The following is a 14,222-nucleotide window of genomic DNA, read 5'->3' as shown; positions in this document are numbered from 1 at the left end:
CTCATACGTCCTGTTTGAGAGCCTGCATTTGTGTCCAGCCTCTGCCTGTGCCTCACCTCCACTCAGCCTGACAGTCTGTGGTTGAAGAGGCTCCTCTGGTTGCTCATGACTGTGTGCAGAGGGTGACTGGCATCGTCCATAATGTCCAGTGGTTTGTCCAGTGTTCTCTTCTCTGCCACCGTCACCAGAGAGTCCAGCTTCATGTCAACCATGGAGCCAGCCCACCTGATCATTTTGTCCAGCCTGGATGTGTCCTTCTTGGATGTGCTGCCCCCCAGCACACCACAGTGTAAAAGAGGAATCTGGCTACTACGGAGTGGTAGAACATCCACAAGAGTTTCCTTCAGACATTAAATGGCTGCAGCCTTCTCAGCAAGTATAGCCTGCTCTGTCCTTGTCTGCTGTGATACAAGTTGGATTATTTTCATAATAAATAATATATTGACTACTTTATTTATTTAAAATATGTTGATTTTATTAGTAGCCTACTTTGACCTAAATCTCACTTTTTCTCATTACGGTACACTATGCTTGACTAAATATTAACCTAATAATAAGTGTATTAATCTTAATTTTAAAAATCTAATCCAATTGAATGGAAATCTTATGTTATTAAAGTGTATTTCTTAGTATTAAGTTTATTTGTTGGTGCGTGGGTGGGGGATGCAAAAAGAGCAAAAGGGGCTCAAAATGTTTTCCTAGGAGTCCTCATGCACATGATCTGACAGTGGAAAAGCCCTAAACCTTCATGTGTGAAAGTGCCTCAATATCTCTGAGTCTGTGAGGATGGATATTGAGACAGACCATTCTTTGCTCCTCCCAGTTGTGAGTTTGTCATTCCAAGAACTCGGCAGATGCTTTTACATGCCACTATCAACTGCTTCTGCAGTATGGCCAGCAGCAAAGCACAAGTTACAGGGATGCATTATAATCCATCTGCAGAGCCATCTGAGTCATCGTGCTCACAAGTGGGATGCTGCAGGAGTAGTGACTGTGTTACCATGGTTGCCTTTTTCCAAATCAGTTTTAGAAGAAGTGTCAATTAGCCGTTACCCAACTTGAAGCATATTTGCATACACATTTGGAGGCAAATGGTTGCTAGTATACACTAATAAATTGTGAAATACAGGATAATGCAGCTTGCTGGGGGGGGATTCCTGCCGCAAAAGAAGCAAAAATGTGAAGGGGCTCTAAAATGTGACCAGCAATGTCATAATGCAATCTGCCATGTCACCAGCAGATGGCACTCAATCCTTCACAATGTAAATTTAAATCAAATCAAATCAAATCAATTTTATTTCTATAGCGCCAAATCACAACAAACAGTTGCCCCAAGGCGCTTTATATTGTAAGGCAAAGCCATACAATAATTACGTAAAAACCCCAACAGTCAAAAGGTCCCCCTGTGAGCAAGCACTTGGCGACAGTGGGAAGGAAAAACTCCCTTTTAACAGGAAGAAACCTCCAGCAGAACCAGGCTCAGGGAGGGGCAGTCTCCTGCTGGGACTGGTTGGGGCTGAGGGAGAGAACCAGGAAAAAGACATGCTGTGGAGGGGAGTAGAGATCAATCACTAATGATTAAATGCAGAGTGGTGCATACAGAGCAAAAAGAGAAAGAAACACTCAGGGCATCATGGGAACCCCCCAGCAGTCTAAGTCTATAGCAGCATAACTAAGGGATGGTTCAGGGTCACCTGATCCAGCCCTAACTATAAGCTTTAGCAAAAAGGAAAGTTTTAAGCCTAATCTTAAAAGTAGAGAGGGTGTCTGTCTCCCTGATCCAAATTGGGAGCTGGTTCCAGAGGAGAGGAGCCTGAAAGCTGAAGGCTCTGCCTCCCATTCTACTCTTACAAACCCTAGGAACTACAAGTAAGCCTGCAGTCTGAGAGCGAAGCGCTCTATTGGGGTGATATGGTACTATGAGGTCCCTAAGATAAGATGGGACCTGATTATTCAAAACCTTATAAGTAAGAAGAAGAATTTTAAATTCTATTCTAGAATTAACAGGAAGCCAATGAAGAGAGGCCAATATGGGTGAGATATGCTCTCTCCTTCTAGTCCCTGTCAGCACTCTAGCTGCAGCATTTTGAATTAACTGAAGGCTTTTCAGGGAACTTTTAGGACAACCTGATAATAATGAATTACAATAGTCCAGCCTAGAGGAAATACATGCATGAATTAGTTTTTCAGCATCACTCTGAGACAAGACCTTTCTAATTTTAGAGATATTGCGCAAATGCAAAAAAGCAGTCCTACATATTTGTTTAATATGCGCATTGAATGACATATCCTGATCAAAAATAACTCCAAGATTTCTCACAGTTTTACTAGACGTCATGCCATCCAGAGTAAGGATCTGGTTAGACACCATGTTTCTAAGATTTGTGGGGCCAAGTACAATAACTTCAGTTTTATCTGAGTTTAAAAGCAGGAAATTAGAGGTCATCCATGTCTTTATGTCTGTAAGACAATCCTGCAGTATAGCTAATTGGTGTGTGTCCTCTGGCTTCATGGATAGATGAAGCTGGGTATCATCTGCGTAACAATGAAAATTTAAGCAATGCTGTCTAATAATACTGCCTAAGGGAAGCATGTATAAAGTGAATAAAATTGGTCCTAGCACAGAACCTTGTGGAACTCCATAATTAACCTTATTCTGTGAAGAAGATTCCCCATTTACATGAGCAAATTGTAATCTATTAGATAAATATGATTCAAACCACTGCAGTGCAGTGCCTTTAATACCTATGGCATGCTCTAATCTCTGTAATAAAATTTTATGGTCAACAGTATCAAAAGCAGCAGTGAGGTTTAACAGAACAAGCACAGAGATGCGTCCACTGTCTGAGGCCATAAGAAGATAATTTGTAACCTTCACTAATGCTGTTTGTGTACTATGATGAATTCAAACCCTGACTGAAACTCTTCAAATAGACCATTCCTCTGCAGATGATCAGTTAGCTGTTTTACAACTACCCTTTCAAGACTTTTTGAGAGAAAAGGAAGGTTGGAGATTGGCCTATAATTAGCTAAGATAGCTGGGTCAAGTGATGGCTTTTTAAGTAATGGTTTAATTACTGCCACCTTAAAAGCCTGTGGTACATAGCCAACTAATAAAGATAGATTGATCATATTTAAGATCGAAGCATTAATTAATGGTAGGGCTTCCTTGAGCAGCCTGGTAGCAATGGGGTCTAATAGACATGTTGATGGTTTGGAGGAAGTAACTAATGAAAATAACTCAGACATAACCATCCCAAAGACATATCGTTGTCTTTGGCTGCTTTCAGTGATGCCGGTATTTGGTTAGACTCTTTCTCTCCGATTGTTCTGTCTGAGTAATTTTTTCTATAATAGTTAAAATTTTATTAGCAAAGAAAGTCTTGAAGTCATTACTAGTTAAAGTTAAAGGAATACTCGGCTCAGTAGAGCTCTGACTCTTTGTCAGCCTGGCTGCAGTGCTGAAAAGAAACCTGGTTTTGTTCTTATTTTCTTCAATTAGTGATGAGTAGTAAGATGTCCTAGCTTTACAGAGGGCTTTTTTATAGAGCAACAGACTCTTTTTCCAGGCTAAGTGAAGATCTTCTAAATTAGTGAGACGCCATTTCCTCTCCAACTTACAGGTTATCTGCTTTAAGCTGCGAGTTTGTGAGTTATACCACGGAGTCAGGCACTTCTGATTTAAGACTTTCTTTTTCAGAGGAGCTACAGCATCCAAAGTTGTCCTCAATGAGGATATAAAACTATTGACGAGATAATCTATCTCACTCACAGAGTTTAGGTAGCTACTCTGCCCTTTGTTGGTATATGGCATTGGAGAACATAAAGAAGGAATCATATCCTTAAACCTAGTTACAGCGCTTTCTGAAAGACTTCTACTGTAATGAAACTTATTCCCCACTGCTGAGTAGTCCTTCAGAGTAAATGTAAATGTTATTAAGAAATGATCAGACAGAAGGGGGTTTTCAGGGTATACTGTTAAGTCTTCAATTTCCATACCATAAGTCAGAACAATGTCTAAGGTATGATTAAAGTGGTGGGTGAACTCATTTACATTTTGAGCAAAGCCAGTCGAGTCTAACAATAGATTAAATGCAGCGTTGAAGCTGTCATTCTCAGCATCTGTGTGGATGTTAAAATCACCCACTATAATTATCTTATCTGAGCTAAGCACTAAGTCAGACAAAAGGTCCGAAAATTCACAGAGAAACTCACAGTAATGACCAGGTGGACAATAGATAACAACAAATAAAACTGGTTTTTGGGACTTCCAATTTGGATGGACAAGACTAAGAGTCAAGCTTTCAAATGAATTATAGCTCTGTCTGGGTTTTTGATTAATTAATAAGCTGGAGTGGAAGATTTTTACTGGTTATTGGTGGTCTGGGAGCAGGCACTGTCTCTACGGGGATGGGGTAATGAGGGGATAGCAGGGGGAGAGAAGCTGCAGAGAGGTGTGTAAGACTACAACTCTGCTTCCTAATCCCAACCCTGGATAGTCACGGTTTGGAGGATTTAAGAAAAATGGCCAGATTTCTAGAAATGAGAGCTGCTCCATCCAAAGTGGGATGGATGCCGTCTCTCCTAACAAGACCAGGTTTTCCACAGAAGCTTTGCCAATTATCTATGAAGCCCACCTCATTTTTTGGACACCACTCAGACAGCCAGCAATTCAGGCAGAACATGCGGCCAAACGTGTCACTCCCGGTCCGACTGGGGAGGGGCCCAGAGAAAACTACAGAGTCCGACATTGTTTTTGCAAAGTTACACATCGATTCACTATTAATTTTAGTGACCTCCAATTGGCATAACCGGGTGTCATTACTGCCGACGTGAATTACAATCTTACCAAATTTATGCTTAGCCTTAGCCAGCAGTTTCAAATTTCCTTCAATGTCGCCTGCTCTGGCCCCCGGAAGACATTTGACTATGGTTGCTGGTGTCGCTAACTTCACATTTCTCAAAACAGAGTCGCCAATAACCAGAGTTTGTTCCTCGGTGGGTGTGTCACCGAGTGGGGAAAACCGGTTAGAGATGTGAACGGGTTGGCGGTGTACACAGGGCTTCTGTTTAGGACTACGCTTCCTCCTCACAGTCACCCAGTCGGCCTGCTTTCCCGGCTGCTCGGGATCTGCTGGAGGGGAACTAATGGCGGCTAAGCTACCTTAGTCCACACCGACTACAGGGGCCTGGCTAGCTGTAGGATTTTCCAAGGTGCGGAGCCGAGTCTCCAATTCGCCCAGCCTGGCCTCCAAAGCTACGAATAAGCTACACTTATTACAAGTACCATTACTGCTAAAGGAGGCCGAGGAATAACTAAACATTTCACACCCTGAGCAGAAAAGTGCAGGAGAGACAGGAGAAGCCGCCATGCTAAACCGGCTAAGAGTTAGTAGCTGCGCTAAGCTAGCGGATTCCTAAAAACACACAAAGTGAATAATGTGTAAATAATTTAGAGGTGATTCAGCAGAGGGAGTGCTTTAGTTAAGGCATGTGAAGATTACACTGTGAAACAAATTGTTATCTAGTTAACTAGATCAATCTAACTGCGCAGATTAAACAGCTAACAGATACAGGAAAGCACTGCTGTGCTCCGAAACAGGAAGTGATACAATACCGCAGTGAGAGCCAACCACTAGTAGAGGCCTTTTAAGCAATAAGCTTTAAGTACTCGGCCCAAAATTTTGATTTTGATCCTTACACCTTGACCTTTCACCATTTTTTTTCAAAATTAAATCACTTTACTGACCTTCATTCATCATCAGGCATTGTCTATATTTGTTCATAATTTTTTTGTCTTCCCCAAAAGCCAAAAGCAAAACTCCTGCATACACCACTTCTGTGTTCAGGTGTAACTTTTGAAGAATATTACCAAACATATTGCAAGAAAAGGATTGGCTGCTGTCAGTTGTATTTCCGTGAGGAATGACATAATTTCAGCATGAGTATTTCAAGGTTCCAGAGTGTTAACGTTTCTAGTGATTACATGGGTATGAAAGTGCATCCCTGTAATTATGGCAAATGTTCAGTTTAATGGATTTTCCCTTTGCAGCCTGCTATTTGAGGAAAGCATAGCACCTCAGTGATTACCATTGTTGCCTCACAGCAAGAAGGTCATTGGATCGATTCCCACCTGTGGCTATTCTGTGTGGAGTTTGCATGGTCTCAATGTGTTCCCTCAATGTGTTTCTGGTAATTCCGCAGACCTGTGCAACACATGTCAAAAAATGCAAATGAAGAACAGCCACCAAAGCTCCCTGAGGTGAAGCACCATGGTGAGTGCCTGTTTATTTTCCATTAGTGTGTACGTTTATGGCACCATGTGGCTTAGGGATTCACATCGTTATCTCACAGCTAGAGTTGCCGGTTTACTTCAAACCTAGTCCTTTCTGTGTGGATTTTCCATGTTCTGTCTGTGTTTGCATGGATTCCATCCAGGTGCTCCCGCTTCATCCCACCTCCAAAGACATACAGGTTAGGTGGATTGGTAACTGTAAATTGTCCGTAGGTGTGCATGTGGGTTTCAATGTGTTTGTTTGTCTATATGTAGTGTTTGTTTGTCTATATATAGCCCTATGACTGACTACCATCCTGTCCAGGGTGTACCCCATCTCATGACTGCTCGTGACTGCTGGGATAGGCCCAGGCCCCACCTTGACCATTAACTGGACGAGGTGTTTGAAGATGAGTAAGTGAGCTTGCTGTTTGGCATTGAAATGCAAGTGTGTTGCCTGATATTCACTTTGGCCACTGAATGATGGTGAAATGGCTTCAGCACGGCAGTGGTCTGTCACATTGCTTATGATGGAGTGGAACGTTGTCCCTGCTGTGTCTCTATGACAGATGTAAACATGCAGGATAGTCTGCTACTGGTGTATTTTCTGTCCTTAGATTTTTATGACAGATGTCAGCACGCTCTACAAACATAACAACTCAAAATCAAAGCTGCTGTTCTGGTTTCTCTTTTCATCCATCCAACTGGACAAAAGGATGTGATGTTTCTCAAGTGCCTGCAAATTTTGTGCTGTTACTGTTTTTTGACTGTTGTCAGATCCCGCTTTTTAGATACACGGCACACGCTCACCCTCCGATGAGTGTGTTTGTGTACAAAACCAGCTCTCCGTCTCTGGGGTCCGACCTTCGTGTCTCCACGGGTATTACCCGGCAGGGCTGCACAAAGGCTGTTCAAGCTGGTGGCGAGGAGATTCGTCTAGCTGCTCACTGCCTCCATCCGGACCTCCACCCCGCTGAAGCTGATCTCGCACCCCGGTCGAATAGCTTTCTCAGGAACCAGGATACAAACCGGCCACGCCCGTTAACGGCAGCTCTCCTCTTATGGATCAGGGCTCTTGGAATGTTGCTAGATTTTGAATTTAGTGACTCGTACAGCGAGTCCCCAGGATGTGTTATTTTCATTAAAAAAAATACAGACTAACCTTTTAGAGCCTTTTTGATGTTGTACACCCAATAAACTTTAACTTTTACACCTTAAGAAGCATCAATAAACCAATGTCCGAGCCTTAACACTTTAACTGCATGCTTGGAAATTTATTGCAAGTTTTGCAAGTGCCAATAACATAATCAAAATAGGTTATATGGTGATCATTTCACAACAGTAATTCAAGTATAATTAGAATAATGATTGGCAGAGATTTTTGTTTTTAATTCAATAATTCTGACTGATCTTACTTTGACTGGGACTGGATTGACTTCTTAACAATTTTTCTAGGAGTGAGGGAAGGAGGTTTTTGAGGTTAGGGTCCCCTGCTCGATGAACTTGATTTCCTCTTCATCAGCTATTAATCGTTAGCTGACCACGATCCTTGTGTGATGTTGTAGTCCTTCAGGAAGTTAATCCACATAAGAATTTATTCCGTCTTCAATCAACCAAAAGTTGATCTAATCCATTCTGGTATGCGATGATGTTCCTTGAGAGAGAAATCGTTGAACATTCCCCACTCAGACTTAAGGCCAGTGGTTACTCTCCGTTGTTCTGCTACTCTGTAACTGGATGGCCTGAGTAGGAGTTGAAATCTCTCTCAAATGATCTTTTATGGCTCCAGTCCTCTCACTCCACGATTCCAATTGCTGCTCACAAGATGGTCAAGTCTTGTGATCTCCTCGTAGCAGGGGAGTAGTGGCAACAGCACCCCTCCCTGGAAGAATAACCCCGTTTTCTGGTGTTTCACAGTTTATATATGTGCTTGACTCTTGTTGTCCTCAGATGATCTTGGTTACCATGGGGACGCTGTTGACTCAAAACCTCCTCCCTTCTCCTTCTGCTTACTGGAAATCTCCGCAGCCCTTGCCAGTAACTTATTTCTCAAGTTCCTCTTTTCTGTTAACACTTCAGCTTTTCCGAGAATTCATTCTTTTAAATCATTTCTTCAAAATCACATCAATCATATTCGATCATTTCATTACAACTCTCTTTCACATAAAAACAATTCATATGATCATATACAAACATTTTCATTCCTTATTATTCATTTCATATTTTACCAACATCTTAATCATTTGATCAGTTGTTTAACATCAGCTTTTCTTGCCCTGCTTGCGACATCTTCTTCACTTCCTCTTTTTCTCTGACTCTGCACTCTTTATGAAAAACAACTCATATAATCATTCATTTCACTTATTTGTAACATACTTTTTCTAATCAACTCTTAATTTTAACACATTAATACTTCATTTGATCATACTTGTCATGTTAGAATCATTCTTAGACATATTCCATCGTCTTCACCACTGAGTTCATTCCGTGGGCCTCCCCATTTGCAATGGAAAAGTCCGGTATGACCTCACTTACTCCTGGAAGGTACCAAACACTGTGCAGTTTAATCCAACAGCATGTATATTAATCCCATGGCACGTATTATATTCCAAGATGAAAACAAGCTGAAAGCAAGCTTAAAGTCATCTTTCCTGACACTGTGAATGCATATTTGTCAGTTGTTTTCAGTGGGACGACATGCAAGTACAGAACTGTAAATTTTCTGTATTTTGCCTTTGAGCCATTTTTATCTCTGCTGCCCCCTGAGAGTGAGTCAGAGCAGTGGATTAGTGCTGTGGTTGACTGTCAAACAAACTGGCCTACTGCTGCACTGGTGCTGTGGCTCTAACAGACATCCTGAGTTTCCTGGGGACTGTGAGCACATATTGACTGAACACCTGCAGGCTGTGGTTTTAACAGGCTGCTGACCCGATACGGGGGCAAGAGGATTTAGCACTGTCTCAGTACCCATGGGTCACCCCCTCGTGCCAGTCTTGCCACTCAGGCAGAATAAAAAAGAAAAAGTGCACTGTGGATGCAACATTTTAGCTTGTAATCCATGTTGCTAAAAATCTGATAGCAGTCATTAAAGGCATGCTCCTCTGTTACAGTTTGCAAAGTCAGGACTGAAATGGTGCTTGACTAATCTGTGATTAGCAACCGTTACTGTGTACTCACGTTCTGACACTGCAAGACAACAGCAAGATCAGCAAGTACTGTGTAAGCGAAAGATCCTGTAAATGTTGTAATAGAGCACGAGATTTTGTCAGAGGAAAGCTGACATGATTCATGCTATCATTATGGCTTGCTTAAATGCTATTGACAAGACAGAAGCTGGGAGGATTGCCTTCATAACATAAAATTACCATCTAAAACATCAATTGAATGTCCCTTTTAAACCTATATGCACATTTTATGGAGAGTCGAGCAGTAATTTCCTAAGGACAGAGCAGGAGCAGTGTTGGAGCATTGCTACTTGTATATTGGTGCAAGTCAACTCTCGAGGTTGTGTTGGTGCCACACCTTGACGAATCCACCACAAAGTGGAACTATTCCACGACATAGAAGCAACCACCCAGGCAGACAACCCATCCATTGTCATGTCTTGGAAATAACCATCTACCTGTCACTGAGCGGTGACATGTGGGCAACCCCTTTGCCTCAACACTCAGTTACCTGTGTGCTGGATGATGCATTGAGAAATGCTCTACATGTCCAAAATGCCATAGGTGAAACTTCCACACAATGCAAGTGATGCATTCCAGCAGTACCCATCAAAGTGGTTAGCATTCAATCTCACAACCATATACAAAGAGAAAGAGAAAGCACCAGGACGGCAAAGACACAGACGGAGATATAGCCATCACCAAACAGCTCTGTCTGGAGACATCATGATTCCATAAGTGATTGTCTGGTGTCTCCTGATCTCAAAGGCAGAGAACCCAGATACATAAATGTAACTGCTGAAATACTTAAGTAAAGGTCTCAACAAGACTATCATGGATCCAGACACTTCTATTCCTTGCTCAGTTTCCAATGAGCTGCAATCAGGGTATGCATCGATTCAGCAAAAAAATGACAGTACTGTCCACATAGTAAAGGTCACTAAACGTTTAAACACCAACAAAGGCACATAATCCACTGGTACCATTAGGTAGGAGAAAGCATTTTTTTTTCTGTAAACCATCAATTTAGTTTTCAACTCATCTAACCTGATGTTGCTGGAAGTAAAATGAAGCTGGAACACCTGGAGGGAACCCATGCAAACACAGAGAGAACATGCAAACTCCACACTCAAAGGACTAGGTTTGAAGTGAACCAGCATCTTTGTAGCTGTGAGGCAACAATGTAAATCCCTAAGCCACCATGGTGCCATAAAAGTAAATACTAATGGAAAATAAACAGGCATTCACCATGGTGCTTCACCTTGCTTCACCTCAGGGAGCTTTAGTGGCTGTTTTTAATTTGCATTCTTTGACATGTGTTGCACAGGTTAGTGTAATTACCAGAGAACCTCTATTGTCACAATTGCAGCATGCCATTTTGCAGCAAACCCTGGAACTTGACAGATGACAATTTGCTTGGTTTATTTCATGTTAAACCCAATATACACAATTTGTAGAAATTTCACTACCAATACTTAGACCCAGGTTAACTTTGCATTCATACTGCATGTTTCTGTACTGTAAAGACACCTCATCTCCATTGTTCCAGTCCATCCAACTACAATGGACTGCTCGCCCATCCGGGTGGACTCAGCCACTCTCTTGTGAGTAAACACAACCTCTTTGCAACCTGCTTTGTGTTCAGATTAAGCACACTGGAAAAAAGCAGTTGCACCAATGCTATGCTAAATAGACCATACAGCAACATAGGGTCCATAGATTATGTGATCCACTGATGTATCGACAGCGAAAAACCATGTGAATGTCTGTCTCAGTACAGTGCAAAGTAAGTGCCATTGGGAAAAAAGAAAAAAAAAAAAGATTGTTTTTTATTCATTGTTTTGGAAACTGAAGTACTATAAAGTCCACTTTAGACCAGATACAATGAACATGTGATTTTTGTGATTACTGAAATATTTACTTTAATTTATAATTACAATGTTTAACTAATTTATATTAATATGTGCATGCTACAGTTCCACATACAGTAGCTATCAGTTACAGTCACACTTATAAACTTTACAATTAATATTATCCAGAGGACCTGAAATGCATCGTGTGTATAGCTTGTATATAACATTTAATGAAAGAAATTTCTTAACATAACCCTGCAGTACAGTGAACAGTATCCATCTCAGTGTAATCCATCAACAATGACACAATTTGGCAGCAGCATTTTGCATTTATTCTGAGAATAATGGCTACTGTTGTGTAAATTGCAAACTGAAGAAAACTGTGTTTATCTACTTCATGATGATTGATGTTTGCTTTGTTTCCAGAAAGTAATTCCAATGGATATATAACAAAGTTGATTGCTAGCAGTTGAAACACATGCAAAAGGTCCATAATGCCAATTTATACCCCTATTCCACAGAACACCGTTCCTTCCTGCTTCATCCCGAATAGCAAATTTGGGTGTGTTTTGATGCATCACACTAACTTCTTGGTCCATCTTTTGTCAGTCTTGAACAAACTTAGTATACGCAGTAGTTACAGCCATCATCGGCACAAGTTTTCAAATGGGGGTGAAATTTTCGAGCTGTTCAAAAATTTCATCCCGATTCATCAAATCAGCATCACTACCTGGCCACTTCCTGGTGTTCATAGTCTTAATAGCGTCAATCCTGTTCAAACATCTTGAAACGGGGTAGTCCTAGTGAGTACAGCTTGATGCTTATTTCATTGTGCTCCATTGGGGTAAAAATTTTAAGCAAATGCAGTATTTGTTGCACTTCTGGTTCAGGATGCAGCTGGGCACAGCTTTACTTTAGTTTTTGATTGGATTTCAAGGTATGTGCTTTATAAGCAAACCTGATAGAAGGCATGTGGAGTAAGCCATTTCATCTTGTTGTTGCACTTTTCTGGATTGTGGAGGATCATAATAGAATGGTGTCCTGTGGAATAGGGGTGTAAGACATTGTGTGTTTGAGATTATTCCTGGGGGAAGGGTGGGGGGGTCTTCTTGTTTTTAACCAAAGTATAAAGCAGCCAGTCCAAAAGAAAAGTTTCTGCTCCTTGGAGTTGTTCAAAAGTGGTGAATGTAGTACAAAATTTATGCCAGATCTTCTTGCTGATGCAACTCCATATTTACAATAAGAGTTGGGTACAGGAAATCTTGAACAATACATACATACATACATACATTTATTACATTTATACAGCACCAAATCACAACAAATGTGTCTCCAGGTGCTTCACACAAGTAAGGTCTAACCTTACTAAGGCCTCGTGCAAGTACACAGGTGAAAGCTGTAAGAAGATACTCTTTCAGATGATATTGGGAAAGAAACCTCAAGCAGACCAGACTCAGAAGGGTGATCCACCGTTTAGGCCATTGGGCCTAAGTAACAATGAACAACATCTGCTATATTTCCATAATTGGTGGAGATAGAATTGGTCGACATAGGCATTAGGTCAAAGAATATTCAGCGGGATTTGAAAGGTGGATATCAGCATGAATCCAGAAGGATTTGCAAAAAAAAAAAAAAAAATTGTCAAGTCATCCATTGGATTCTCTGTAGCTCAATCTGTTATGTGTCGGATGCAGCCCGGAGAACCGACCAGCGTTTGAAGGACCCAGTATAAAATAAGCAGAGCACGGTACAAAGGATAACTAAATTTAATGACATAACAGTGATGTGAAAAAAGACAACAAATGAGTGCGCGGTCTGGCGTGGTGGATTACGGTGCGCTCCTAGCAGCACAAACGGTCCGGAGCCAGAAACTGTTCAGACCCAAGGACCCCGCCGACACCCCCCAGGTGGCCGCGACAAACCGAGTCTGTGAAAGAAGAAGTCATCATGTGAGTCCACACTCCACACACAGAGAGACCGCTCAAAGGTGTACACAAACAGCAAACACTTCCTGGCTTAATTACTTATCAGCTTCCCATCCTGCAGGCATGGAACACCCTGTTCACAAACTCAACTGCAGTGGAAGCTGATTAAACGACTAACATAACAGCTCAATACAATAAGGTGTGAGGGACACCACATTTATTGACTGTACAAATGTTAGTCACAAAACCTAACGTACCTCAGGAAGTGTGCTGACGAGCGTGAGACCTCACCCCCTCCTCTTTCACAGACCATGCAACAAACCTGGACGTTCTCTGCATCCACTGATGATGAGATGGCTCTCGAGACGACGATCTCACCCGTCTGGTCACAAGGTCACGTCTCTGGTAAATACACACTGTGTACTCCAGACTTAAATGCCACCATGCTCCAATCCGTGTAGATGCACCACAGCTGTGAGTCCTGACGAGCTGCACTTGATCAGCCTCAGGTGATCAGGGTGAGGTCCTGAAAACTCAGCCACAGAGCCACTCAGTCCTAAACGCGTACCACCTGGAAGGAAAAACAAAAGACAGCACAGAAGACAGAAACAAAAGGCAGCCAGGCCCCCCCAGCCATACAACAGTACCCCACCCTCACGGGAAGCCTCCCGGCGACCACACAAACCTGGCCCAGGAGAAATACCCCCCTCCAGGGACCATGGCTGGAAACCGTATCTGCACTCATCTTCCAACAGAATCTTCATCTAACAGAACGGTTGATGTCTTCTCCTCTGGCTGCATCTTTGCCTTTGTTTCTGTCAGTCAGTTAGCACAGGTGTGGCCAGGAGTTCTTGAACCTGTGCGGTCAGCCTTTGTCCAACCATGTTTAAAGTCTGTAGTCATAAAACAAAAAGACAAACACAAACAACCAAACCCCCCCCCCCCCCCCCCCGAGGACCGTTCCATCAAACCCCGGGAAGGGGAGAAAAGAAAAACCCAAACTTAA

The sequence above is a fragment of the Thalassophryne amazonica genome, chromosome 20 (genome assembly GCF_902500255.1).
Source record: "Thalassophryne amazonica chromosome 20, fThaAma1.1, whole genome shotgun sequence".
Classification (NCBI taxonomy): Eukaryota; Metazoa; Chordata; class Actinopteri; order Batrachoidiformes; family Batrachoididae; genus Thalassophryne; species Thalassophryne amazonica.
Note: the sequence above shows the minus strand (reverse complement) of the source record.